The 12,924-nt window shown below is 43.9% G+C and overlaps 1 protein-coding gene across 1 annotated transcript in view; it reads left to right on the top strand.

Annotated features, from left to right (window-relative positions):
* The first annotated feature begins 738 nt into the window (after positions 1-738).
* The window catches only part of SLC26A5 (solute carrier family 26 member 5), a 54,107-nt gene continuing 41,921 nt past the window's right edge, over positions 739-12,924 (top strand). The window contains exons 1-2 of the mRNA XM_046020762.1: positions 739-793; positions 4,280-4,402. The gene's annotated coding sequence lies outside the window, so the exon portion shown is untranslated. The remainder of the gene's footprint in view (positions 794-4,279; positions 4,403-12,924) is intronic.

Below are 12,924 nucleotides of genomic sequence, written 5' to 3'. Positions count from 1 at the left end.
GAAACAGGCTCCCCGCCAAGCAGAGAGCCCGATACGGGGCTCGATCCCAGGACCCTGAGATCATGACCTGAGCTGAAGGCAGAGACTTAACCCACTGAGCCACCCAGGCGCCCCAAGTATTTCGTAAATTCTAACTAGAATTCCTGAAACAGAATCTGTCACACTTGGCCTTGTTGCACGAGTCAGTATCGGCAAGAAAAAGTGTTCATCGAAGGCAATTCATCAAAGCAAAGCATTTTTTTTGAAAAAGATTGTCATTCTGCATCCCCATGTTCGTTGTCAAGTCTGGGTCTCCATAATCACTGTATGTGAGAATGTATGTTAGGATGTTTTCATTTTAAAACTAATAAGCAATGATTCCTACTTAAATACTGTATCGCTTGTTTATTGGGCTTTCTTCAGCCTCCACCCTCTAAATTTGTCTCTTAGCCCACCTGTGAGCTACACGAATCCCCTCTTGAGGAGTTCGTGGGCCGTGGGAGGTGAAAGTGGAGTGTCAGTACCGTAACTTTTCGGGGCAGAGCATTAGCCTCCAAGCACGCTTCCGAAGTCGTCTGAGAGGACACCTCGGGCTCTCCCGGTCCGCGAGCAAAGAGCCGCGCGGGGCGGGGCGGGGCGGGGCGGGGCGGACTTGGGTTGGGGGCGGGGCGCCGGGCGCTCTGGCCCCACAGTGGGGCTGCACCTCCTCCGAGACCCGCGCACAGAGGAAGCAGAGCGACGTCGTGGCGGCAGGGGCTTCGGAGCGCGGGGGCGCGGCGGCTCCGCCCTGGGCAGCCCCGGGCAGCGCCGGCCGGTGAGTGCGCGCGAGGGGGCGCGGGGCCGGGAGGAGGGGGCGCGGGGCCGGGAGGAGGGGGCGCGGGGCCGGGAGGAGGGGGCGCGGGGCAGGCAGGACAGGCGAGGACGCGCACGGAACGCTGAGGGCCGTGTCTCGGCGCGGCCCCCGGCTGGGGCTCTTGGCCGTCCTCTCTGCCGTCTCTCGGGCTGATCTCTCCGGCTCTCGGGCTCTCACTCCTTCCTAACACAACAGGCAACAAAGTGAGACTTGCCGCACCGCGCGGTCTCCGAGCGCTGACAGGCTCAGGTCTGAGGAAGGGCTTTCCTCTGGAGACGCCTCCCTCCACCCCGCTCAGCGGCTGCGGAGAGAGACTCTGCCAGACGTTCGCCTGCGCTAGGTTTTCACCCACCCTTCGCTCTTCGCCGCTTCTCCAGCGCTCCCAGCGCAGACACTCAGCTCTGCCCCGCCGAGGCCCTTATCTTCTCGGTTCTCGCCTATCGGTTTCCCGTTCGGTTTCTAAATCTTGTTTTCGCCTCTGGCCCCGGCGCTGGGACCGCGCGCTGCCTGCGGGGTCGCCGGGTGGCCGGCTAGGGGAGCTGTGGTTCGGAGGCTGGGAAGCAGCGGGCAAAGTCTGGCCGGTCTCCGCAGCTCCGTGAAGGGGACAGCCTTCCTGATTTAAAATTTGGTGTCGGTGGCCTCCTGCCTGAAACTCCGCTAAACACCTGCGGGGAGCGCAGTGCGGGGCGCCGTAGCGAGTCTGCTGCTGCGGCCCCTGCGAGCCCCTGACTCCTACTTAGGAAAGACCATGGCTCAGGAAGCCGGTTAACACGCAGGGACCGCCTCACCGAGTGGGCTCTCTGGGCCAGGGGGGCAGGGGACGCATGCTGGGCGTTCTCGGTGGAGGTCAGGTCTTGGAGGTGGAAAACCTGCACCGGGGTTTGGCAGCTGTCGTGGACGCGGTGGGGAAAGGGGCGAAGGTTCTTCCCCTCACCGTGGTCAGTTTGGGGTCTACAGCTGGTAAATCCTGAACGGACGTTCTAGCCACAGAAATGGTAATTCGGTGTGGGGGGGACATTGAGATTCAGCTTTTTCTTATCTAAGAAACTGAGAACAATGTGCATTAGCTATACACGCACATAATATGCATCATTGAGGGTAAGCTTAGAAATAGAGGGGAAGTTGAATATATATGTATGTAGGAGCGTGTTTGAAATGAAGTCTGGAGTGGGTTTTTGCCAGGCAGTCCTAATGACTGTAGCATTTATTTGTTCAGAAGACTTTCAGGTGGGAGACCAGAGGCAGGCAAGAGAAATTCAGACTCATTTGCATTAGAAAAAAAAAGCTGAGAGTGAAGAATTCGTAGGTAAGGTTGCTATGACTGATACCTTAAGTGCACTGCTGGAAAGCGTTCTGCTCTGTTAGGTAACACCTGAAGCCCCAATCCTGTTACGTAGCATTTCTTTTTTTTCTCCCTTTAACTACTCTGAAACTATACAGGGTTACAAGTTCCTCATTAATTTATGAGTGATACCAAAGAATTGACTCAATCCAGCAAGTATTCAAGCACCTTCCCTGTGTGAGGCACTTTGCTAAGAGCTGCAGAAGAATGGAAGGTAGAGGAATTTTCCAGTGGACCCACTTGTCAGGTGTAGATAAGGTTTGCACTGCCTCTGCAATTTAAATCAGGACAAAGAGACAGCTGCCTGTTTTCTTCTAGGAGTTTTGTGGTTTCAGGCCTCACACTTAGGTCTTTGATCCGTTTTGAGTTCATGGCTGTGTGTGATGTGAGAAGATGGGCCAGTTTCATTCTATTGCATGTAGCTGTCCAATTTTCCCAGCATCATTTATGGAAAAGACTGTCTTTTCCCCATTATGTATTCTTGCCTGCTTTGTTGTAGATTAACTGACCACACAAGTGTGGATTTCTTTCTGGGCTCTCTACTCTGTTCTGTTGAGCTTTGTGTCTGTTTGTTTACTAGTACCATACTCTTTTGATGTCTACAGCTTTGCAGTGGAGCTTGAAATCTGGAAAAATTAAGTTGACTTTTCATCTCATTCTAAATGCCATGTGAGTCCCCAGATAGCTTGGTCATTTTGTAGTTTTTCTACCAGTGCAGGTAGTCTGCATTTTATTAATTCAAAATAAAAGATTTTCTAGGAACTATAACTGAATAAGAAGGTATGTCCATTTTCCCTAGTGTTTGCACTGTCATTCAGTTAATATAGTCAAAATCAACAACAAAAATGAGAGGATGGTGATTTTCCTTTGGTTTCAAACTAGTGAAATTGTGCAGAAAAGAAGACAAGGTCTCCATGGGTAAATGTAGTCCTTTGGTGCTTCCTGTATTCTGTTTTATCGACGTTCTTTCCTTTTGGGAGATAGCTCCAATTTCATGAATTCTTCTTTTGGAAGACAGCTCCAGAGACCAGTTTCAGGAAGTCTTTCATTGTGGATACGAGCAGTCATCAAGTACATCATCTCTTCAACTTCACCTTTGTAAACAACTGTATTAGGGGAGGAGGTGGAGGGAGGCAACAGGTCTTTTTAAAAATCTGGCCAAAGCTAAGGATGTTATCCCTAGAAAAAACACACACCACTCAAAATATTGCATATTTTTCAGACGAATAAGACCTCCCTTTTGAACAGGGGCAGTGATTTAGTCAGGGAAATGGAAATGAAGTGAGGATATGGGTAAATCCACAAAGTGAGTGGTTAGGACTTAATTTACCTTGGAATGGAATAAATACTTGGTCTTCTGCATAAGTGTTCTGTAAATAGGAAGTAATAATTGTATTATTTGTAAAAAGCTGAAGACAGTAGTCCTATTAATTTCTTAGTCAATATCAGCTTGTATCTTAAATGTTACGAATCCCATTTTTAAATTTTTTCTTGTCCTTCTCAAGGAAAGTGCTTCTGAGACTTTTCTCCCAGTGCTGATGCCCCATTCAGGGCACTTTCTCACAAACCAACTTTTGTAACCACGAATTGTTCAAGATGGGAATGGTTCAATTCAAACTTTGAACTTGCTCTCTCACACACACATACTCATGTTCACCTCTGGGAAGGAGGGGTGTGTGTGTGTGTGTGTGGTATTACATAACTACGATATTCAGTATAAACCACTGTGATGGGGCGCCTGGGTAGCTCAGGGGGTTAAAGCCTCTGCCTTCGTCTCAGGTCATGATTCCAGAGTCCTGGGATGGAGCCCGGAATCAGCATCGGCATCGACATCAGCATCGACATTGGCGTAGGGCTTTCTGCTCAGCAGGGAGCCTTTTCTCCCCTTCCTCTCTCTGCCTGCCTCTCTGCCTACTTATAATCCCTGTCTGTCAAATAAATAAATAAAATCTTAGAAAAAAAAAAACCACTGTGATAACAGTAGTTGCGTCTTGGGAGAGACTAGGTTGGTATTAGGAGTCAGCATCAAGAAACATTTTGGATGTAACTTCTTTCAAAGAACAAACCAGCAACCACTGGATTAATTTTCCTTTCTTCTGTCCTAGGGCCGAGGAGCAAGCTCTCCCTGCTCCAGCTCTCAGCCCTACAAATCACGGTTTCACTGACCTGTACCGGACCTCTCATCTGGGGACCTGTCCCCTGCCCTCTGTGCTGTACATTGGACTCGGGTAGGTAGAGAGCCACCTGGCAGTAGGAAACTGGGAAAGTGGGTCATAGGTAGTAATGGATTTGATGAGGAGCACGGGATTTCTTAACGCTTCCAGAGTCCTGAGTCATACACCACAATCTGGAAGAAAAGGGTAAGAGAGAAGATGCCAGAAGCAGCACAGCTTACTCTCTCTTTATTAACTTGGATCAGGACCAGCGTAACTGATCCTTAGATATAAAGCAGCTTTGACTTATCTTACTGAGTGGCCGCTATGGAGTTGGTCACAATCTTAGAATGCCATTGGTAGACATTAATTGGATGAGTAAACTGGTGGAAATCATGGTTTTATTTTTGTTAATATTTTATTTATTTATTTGAGAGAGACAAAGTGAGAGAGAGGGAGAGCAGAGAGAGAAGCAGACTCCCTGCTGAACAGGAATTTCCCCCCACCCCACCATGGGGCTTGATCCCAGGACTCTGGGATCATAACCTGAGTTGAAGGCAGACACTCAACCAACGGAGCCACCCAGGTGCCCTGAGATCATGGTTTTAATCCAAGCTCTGACCTTAACTGGGTATGTGATCTTGGACAAGTAACAAGTCAATTAGGTTCTTTGGACATTCATTTTTTTCTGTGTCATATGGGATCAGTGATTCTCAACTACTAAAGTATAATTCTGTGCATTTGAATCACAGGGAGAGTTTATAAAAAAGAAAAGTGCTGGGTCAGAGATTTTGATTTAACTGGACTGGGACAGGCCTAGACATCTCTGTTTTCAAAAGCCTCCCCGTCCCCCTACCAGGAAACACTAATGTCCAGCCAAGATTGAAAATCACTGGGTTAAATAATCACCAACAACTGATTCTAAGATTATGTCACCTGAAGATAGAAAGCAGGCCCATAAAATCCCTTCTATCATAGCCTGGCCCAGGATTACATAGACTCAGTGGGAACCAAGCCTAACATGCCTTCCTAAGAAGCAATCCCTATCAGGTGACTTCAGTTTATGCAGGGAAGGTGCTGTGCCTTCTCACTGGTTCAGTATTCCCACAATGCTTTGTGAGTCCTTAGCACCGAGTACATTTTGATGGACTGAACTTGGTGTAATTCTGCCTATCCAAGATGATTAACTGTTCCTAAATGTCCCCAGAGACGATTATCTCTCTCTTCTGGGTATCCATGCCAGTGTTCAATAGCCTGTTGAAATTTTTTCCTAGAAGTGATCTGTGACTGGTAGGGGTATGGGAGAAAAGTGTCAGCAAAGGATAAAGATGATGACCTTGATTGTTGCTGAAATGTGAGCTTCTGTGTCCAAACTAAGATAAAAAAAGGTGATCCTCACACCTTCTCAGGTAGTTGTAGACTCTCCAGTTACCAGAAGTGGGACAGGAAAAAAAGAGCATATTGTTTACCTTAATCATTTGTATGGGACCCAGTCTTGTTGCCATTACATTGTTAATTCTGTAGAGGTTCACACTTTGAAAATTATTAGACTTAGAGATATAACTTATTGTAATCCATGAAATTTATTTCTTTTATCCTACTCCCCTTCACATCCCAAAACACCTAGAAGAAGATAAAAACTGTATTTTTGACTGTCAGAGCAGTAAAAGAGAAATGGACATGAGCTGACAAAAGCTAGAAAGGCATTAAGGAGGAAACCTAGAAGAAGGGTAAGAAGGTCCATGGATTACAAGGAGCTACACTTAATTTCTTAATTTCTTTCTTTTCTCTACTCTCAAATATTTAATAATATTGGGCACATGCTGTTTCATTATTTCATAATTTATTCTTTACCTTCTTCTTAAATAAGATATAGTAAATGTGGGGCGCCTGGCTGGCTCAGGTGGAGCATGTGACTCTTGATTTCACGGTTATGTGTTCGAGCCCCACATAGGGTACAGAGATTACTTAAAATCTTTAAAAGCAAGATAGGGGAGTAAATGGACTCTGAAAAGATGGGTCCTCATAACTTTAAGTTAAAACTCTAAGTAAAAATCTTAATTATTAACTCAAATGTCCAGTTATGTGTTTAAGCATTGTTCCTCCCACAAACCTAATTTTTGAAGTTAATAAGTATTGTTAGGATTGTTCTGGTCCCTAGGATAAAAATTCATTTGCTTTTTTTTTTAAGATTTTATTTATTTATTTGACAGACAAGTAGGCAGAGAGGCCTACTTCTCCTCCCCGCTGAGCAGAGAGCCCAACATGGGGCTCCATCCCAGGGCCCTGGGATCATGTCCGGAGCCAGGCAGAAGCCTTAGCCCACTGAGTCACCCAGGTGCCCCTCATTTGCTTTTTAAACCTTTACTCCCTCAAAACAATTAAATGTTGCAAGGTATTCTGAAAAGAATATCCAGTGGAAATGTTGCAAGGTAATTAGAAATGATAAAATTTTCTTAACTAGACTCTGTCTGATTGAACACTTTTAACAACAGAATCTAAAGCGAGCAGGGGTTTTCATTTCTTCCTTTCTTCCTCAGTTCACTCTTTCATTCAACAAATGACCATTGAATTCCTGTTCTGTGCCTGTCCCCTTTTGGCTTTCATTCTCATGAAGGGAAGAGAAATGAAGAAAATGAAGTAATGTACAGTGTGGGTCAGAGGGTGATATGTGCTATGAGTAAAAGTAAAGCTGGGAAGAAGGCAGTGGAGGGGCTGGTTGGGCAATTTTTAAAATAAGATAGTTAGGAAAAGCTTCAGCTGAGAGAATGATGTGGAGCACAGACTTGAAGGTGGTGACGGAGAAGGTTCTGGGGAGCTCTGGGGCAGGAGTCACATACATGCCTGGCACACAGCAGGGAGGTCCCAGTGGCTAAAGCAGAGTGACAAGGTGGGGAGTAGGAGGAAAGGAAGGTGGCGGGTGTGGGGCAGGAGCCTGGGAGAATGCTGAAGATGGAATGGGGCCTTTTAGGACCTTTTCAGAGGTGTTCTTGTGAAGTAATAGGAAGATGCGGTTTCTTACTGTTCAGTCAAAATTCCAGCAGCCCTGTGATCTGTTTCTCTGTTTCTTCGTTGTTACACCCTCCTGGTCATCTCCAGCCTTTCCTTCCTCACCAATCAGCCCCAACCCACTCTTTCCCTTGGGATTCCTTTCTCCCCACGGCTGGCCATGAAGTGGGATTCAGCCTCCCATTCTCCTTGCTGGCTTGGTACCCTGCAGGTGAGGCTCTCCCTTCCTTTTTAAAAAATGCACTACTAGGGGGCGCCCAGGTGCTCAGTCGGTTAAGCGTCTGCCTTCAGCTCAGGTCATGATCCCAGGGTCCTGAGATGGAGCCCCGCATAGGGCTCCTTGCTCAGGGGTGAGTTTGCTTCTCCCTCTGCCTGCTGCCCCTCCCCCTGCTTGTGCACACGCCCTCTCTCTCTCTCTCTCTGTCAAATAAATAAATATAAATCTTTAAAAATAAAAAATAAAAAGAATGCACTACTAATTGGTAAAGAATAAAAACTGTCAGGTAGTACCAAAGCCAACAATGGTGAGAGAAGTTAATAAACATATGCAAAATATATCTTGGTTTCTCCTGTAGCCCAAGCAGAAAGGGACCACACTGTTGGTTGGCTGAATTTAGTCTGCACGTGGTTTTATAAATACTTGTGTAACATTGAAAAGGTGATAGTTTTGTCAAAATGTCGTTTCAAGTTCTCTTTAAAAATTGGATGTTCTGGGGCGCCTGGGTGGCTCAGTGGGTTGAAGCCTCTGCCTTCGGCTCAGGTCATAATCCCAGAGTCCTGGGATTGAGCCCCACATTGGGCTCTCTGCTCAGCGGGGAGCCTGCTTCCCCTTCCCTCTCTCTGCCTGCCTCTCTGCCTACTTGTGATCTCTGTCTGTAAAATAAATAAATACAAAATCTTTAAAAAAAAATTGGATGTTCTGTTTATATGAAGTTGTGGAATGCAGAGCCTGGGTGGCTCGGTCAGTTGAGGATCCAACTCTTGGTTTCCATTCAGGTTGTGATTCAGGGTCCTAAGATCCAGCCCCACTTTGGGCTCTGCGTTCAATGTGGTGTCTGCGTAAGTTTCTATCTCCCTCTCCCTCTGCCTCCCCACCTCCCCCTACACTCTTTCTCCCAAATAAATAAATATCTCAAATATAAATATATATTTATACATAATATAATTTATATCATAAATTATATTTTACATATAACTTACATATTTATATATAAATATGTATCTAAATATGTAATAAATATCTAGTAAATAAATAAATAATAAAAGTTATAGAATAGGCAAAACTAATCTTTGGTGATTTTAAGGTTATGGCAGGGATTAACTAGATATAAGCCCAAGGAAAATTTCTGGTTGACGAGAAGGTTCTGTTTATAATAGTCTGAAATGCATAGTAGAGCTCATTAAACCACATACTAATGTGGGCAGTTGTTACATTGACTATATGTAAATTGAACCTGAATGTAAAGAAAATTTTTAAATGGAAGCCAGTATTCAGCAAGAGCTGAGTGGGAGCTAAGCACTTTGGGTTGGCACAGGCTGTCTGGGTCACTTCAGTCCTTGTCATTACCGTTGAGGGTGATTCCCACAGCAGACCCTCGGTGGTTCTGGTTTCAGCTGTCAGTGGGGACCTGGTATGTTAACTGACAACACAGAATATAGTACCTGCCTCTAGGATTATAAGTGAAGCAGGTAACAAAAACAAATCTGATAGGTTAGGTCAGTCAAACAGAGTATCCACATCTATCTCTCAGCGGTATTCTCAAACCTGGGGTTCTGAGAGGTCTCTGAACTTGGCTCTCACTCTTCAACCAAGAGTCTCCTGTGTTTGCAGACACCTCCTCTGAGAGGATTCAAAAACTCCTATCTTCAGCACTTACAGCTTGGTTTTATTTCGTTTGTTACAATAATAATAGCGTGTACTGTGGAAATCCTAGAAATTACAGATTAAAATAAAATTACTCTTCCACCATCCAAATGTAACCTCTATTTACAGTTTTCTGGTAAATGCTTTCAAATCCTTCTCCATACTTCTATGCATTTTATATTAAAAATGTGTTTGAGGGCGCCTGGGTGGCTCAGTGGGTTAAAGCCTGTGCCTTCTGCTCAGGTCATGATCCCAGAGTCCTGGGATCGAGCCCCACATCAGGCTCTCTGCTCTGCAGGGAGCCTGCTTCCTCCTCTCTCTGCCTGCCTCTCTGCCTACTTGTGATCTCTGTCAAATAAATAAAATAAAATCTTTTTAAAAAAATGTGTTTGATTGGGGTGCCTGGGTGGCTCAGTGGGTTAAGCCTCTGCCTTTGGCTCAGGTCATGATCTCGGAGTCCTGGGATCGAGCCCCCCAATAAGGCTCTCTGCTCAGCAGGGAGCCTCCTCCCACCCCCCTTTCTCTGCCTACTTGTGATCTCTGTCTGTCAAGTACATAAATAAAATCTTTTAAAAATGTGATGTTTGATTAATAAAATTCAGCACACACTTGCTCCGTTTTCAAAATGAAAAAATAATGGAAGGATTAAGCACGGGCGTCGCCTTTTCTCTGACCTGTAACTCTTAAAAGACTGTAGGAAAGAGTAGGAAAAACTATGAAGAGAATGAGATAGACAAAGGTTTGGAGGAAAGTAAATGATGAAACGGAGCCAAGGATTAGTACAAGAAGGACCGCCATGGGAAGGAGAGGGATCTTCTAGAAAGAAGCTCTGGGCGTGGAATCATCAAAGACAGAGCAGGCATGAGCAGAGGCATTAAAGCAGAGAGATTAATGGAAATTCTTATGCATTAGTTAAAATGAAACAGTGCTCCTAATGTGAGCTTGGTATTATAGATAAGTCCTTTTTCTTCCTAGTACTTAGAGGGTGGGCCGTAGCCTACAGACCAATTCTTTCCTCTTAACCCTGAAACCAAGCAGGCACTCAGCAGAGCCAGCTGTGGTACACAAAGCCTCGTGATCATTCAGGGAAGGGTCTTGTGCTGGAAACCCTTGATATGTGATAGTGGAGGAAAATGAGAAAAGTAAATGAAGTCTTTAATTTATAAATATAAATACATAACTAAGAATAAGCTGACATATGAAGGAGCATTAAAAAAAAAATGATGAACAGTTACTAATGCCAGAGGGGAGATCATACAGGGAAATCATTTAAAATAGCTTTTTTTAAAAAATTAATTCATTTATTTTTTCAGTGTAACAGTATTCATTGTTTTTGCACAACACCCAGTGCTCCATGCAATATGTGCCCTCCCTATTACCCACCACCTAGTTCCCCCAACCTCCCAGAAAGGATAAAATAGCTTTTAAAAAATCCGAGTACCCTCAGAGTGATTTAAAAGACAGTTTCCATACACAAAAACAGAATTCTTTTGAGAAGGAACAATCAGAAAACCAAGAAGTCTCAATTTAAAAAAAAAAAAAGATTAATATAATAAAAGCAAATAGAAGGACTAAAAGACAAGGTTTTAGAAATCTAGTATAGGGGCACCTGGGTGGCTCAGTGGGTTAAGCCACTGCCTTCAGCTCAGGTCATGGTCTCAGGTTCCTGGGATCAAGCCCCACATCGAGATCTCTGCTCAGCAGGGGGGCTGCTTCCCCCTCTATCTCTGCCTGCTGCTCTGCCTACTTGTGATCTCTCTGTGTCAAATAAATAAAATCTTAAAAAAAAGAAGAAAGAAATCTAGTATAACACTATGTTAACTGTACTGAAATTTTTAAAAGTTTAAGAAATCAGTTAAAGAGATATATATATATATATGCTAGAAAAGATGAAAAAACATAAAGCAGTCCAGTAAGTCCAATATCAACCTATTGCCGCTCTAGAAAGAAAAAATCAAAATAAGAATGGAGGGAAATAGATTGACAAGGAACTACTAGGGAAAAATTCCTGCAGTTGAGGAGATAAAAAGAATCCATCCAGTGAATAGAAAAAGCATCCTTACAGACATACAATCATTATATAATTTCAGAGTCAAGGATACAGCAGGTCTCCTAAAATTAGTTTCTAAAAGGGAAGATGGGGGCTCCTGGGTGGCTCAGTGGGTTAAATCCTCTGCCTTCGGCTCAGGTCATGATCCCAGGATCCTGGAATCAAGCCCCACATCGGGCTCTCTGCTCAGTGGGGAGCCTGCTTCGTCCTTTCTCTCTGCCTGTCTCTGCCTACTTGTGGTCTCTGTCAAATAAATAAATAAAATCTTTTTAAAAAATGGAAAAAAAAAGGAAGATGAAATTACTTAAGATTGACATAAAGTTTCTCATCAATGAACTGGACACTAAAATGTAATAAAGCAATGCCTTCAAAATTATGAGGGAAGGGGTGCTTGGGTGGCTTAGTCGGTTAAAGGACCAACTCTTGATTTCAGCTCAGGTCATGATATCAGGGTCATGAGATCAAGCCCTACCTTGGGCTTAGTGCTGAGCATGGAGCCTGCTTAAGATTCTCTCTCCCTCTCACTTTGTCCTTTTCCCTGGTCACACACTCTCTCTAAAAAATAAAAAATAAAATAAATTTTAAAATTATGAGGAAAATGATTTTGAGCTTAAAATTCTATTCCCAGTGAAATTATCCAGTTGGTGTGAGGATGACATGAAGACATTTTTGGGCATTCAAAGATTCAAAGGATCCTTTCTGATCAATTACCTAAGGATGTGCCCCAGCAAAATGAGGCTAGAAAGTGAGAAGGAGGAAAATGTGAATAAGAGTGTAACTCCCCAAGTGCAATTAAAATAAGTCCTATGCTGATAGAAATTAATACAAATCAGGTCAAGTAATCAGTGAGCTCCAAGAAGAATGACTTTAATTCTATTCAATGGATAGAACCAGTAATGAACAATTTTAATGTAGTTACAATAATGGGACTTCTGGCAACATGAAGGACTAAGCTGACACGTATGTACAAACACACAAAAGCAAAAGATAAACTTTAAATAAAGGTAAAGTTAACTTTAAAGACTAGCAGAAGAATGCAGAAAAATGTTTTGTAAGAGCACTGAGTACAAGCTCATTATCAGCACAACTTACAGGAGTTTCTCTGTGGGCTATAGATCTTGGGGTGTAGGGATGCGGTCGTACCCTGGAAAGAAGACATGGCCTCAGGCCTAAAGAGACGAGGAACCACCCCTTCTACCATTTAATATGAGCTCACTATTTTTAAAAACCTGTCAACTGGGGCACGTGGGTGGCTCAGTCAGTTAAGTGTCTGCCTTTGGCTCAGGTCATGATCTCAGAGTCCCAGGATCAAGCCCGGCGTCAGGCTCTCTGCTTTTCAGAGAGTCTGGTTCTCCCTTTCCCTCTGACCCTCGCACCTCTCATGCTCACTCGTTCTCATGCTCTCTTTCAAATAAATAATAAAATCTTTAAAAAAATAAAAATAAGATGAAATATGGTCCTTTAGAAAAAAGAAAAACCTGCCAACAACCACAAGGAAGTATCAGCAAAGAACACAAATAGAAGAATTAGATCCTCGAGAATATAAAATAATGGAAATACAGTAACAAAATCTTAAGTGTGTTAAAATTCTTAGAGATAAAAAGAATGTAAAACAAGGAAAAATAGTACAATATGAGAAAAAGAACAGCATATTTCAAAAAGAAGGTATAGAAG

This window comes from Meles meles, chromosome 10 (assembly GCF_922984935.1).
Source record: "Meles meles chromosome 10, mMelMel3.1 paternal haplotype, whole genome shotgun sequence".
Lineage (NCBI taxonomy): Eukaryota > Metazoa > Chordata > Mammalia > Carnivora > Mustelidae > Meles > Meles meles.
The sequence above is the reverse complement of the archived record's forward strand: the minus strand, read 5'-3'. Positions and strand labels throughout refer to the sequence as shown.